This window comes from Papaver somniferum, unplaced genomic scaffold (assembly GCF_003573695.1).
Source record: "Papaver somniferum cultivar HN1 unplaced genomic scaffold, ASM357369v1 unplaced-scaffold_156, whole genome shotgun sequence".
NCBI classification, from domain to species: Eukaryota; Viridiplantae; Streptophyta; class Magnoliopsida; order Ranunculales; family Papaveraceae; genus Papaver; species Papaver somniferum.
The window spans coordinates 180,070-180,347 of NW_020625042.1; positions in this window are offsets into that span (position 1 = coordinate 180,070).

Consider the following 278-nt stretch of genomic DNA (forward strand, 5'->3'; position numbering starts at 1 on the left):
TTGGGATAATCCCCAAATTTGAAAATTAGGGTTTTTAAAATTAATGAAAATTACTCACATGCTGACCAAATTAGCTCCAACCCATGCTTGTACGATGCCTTCTCTGCTTCCCTGTCGCTCCAATTGAGACCCTAGCTCGAGATTTCTTATCAACTTCATACCTAGGATGCAGAGATATGAGTTTGATAAGAACTCTAGGCTAGGGGGAAGGTAATGGTGGGTATGGGTCTCTGCGGTGTGGGAGATGGTGAGGAGCGGCTCGAGGAGAACTGAGATGG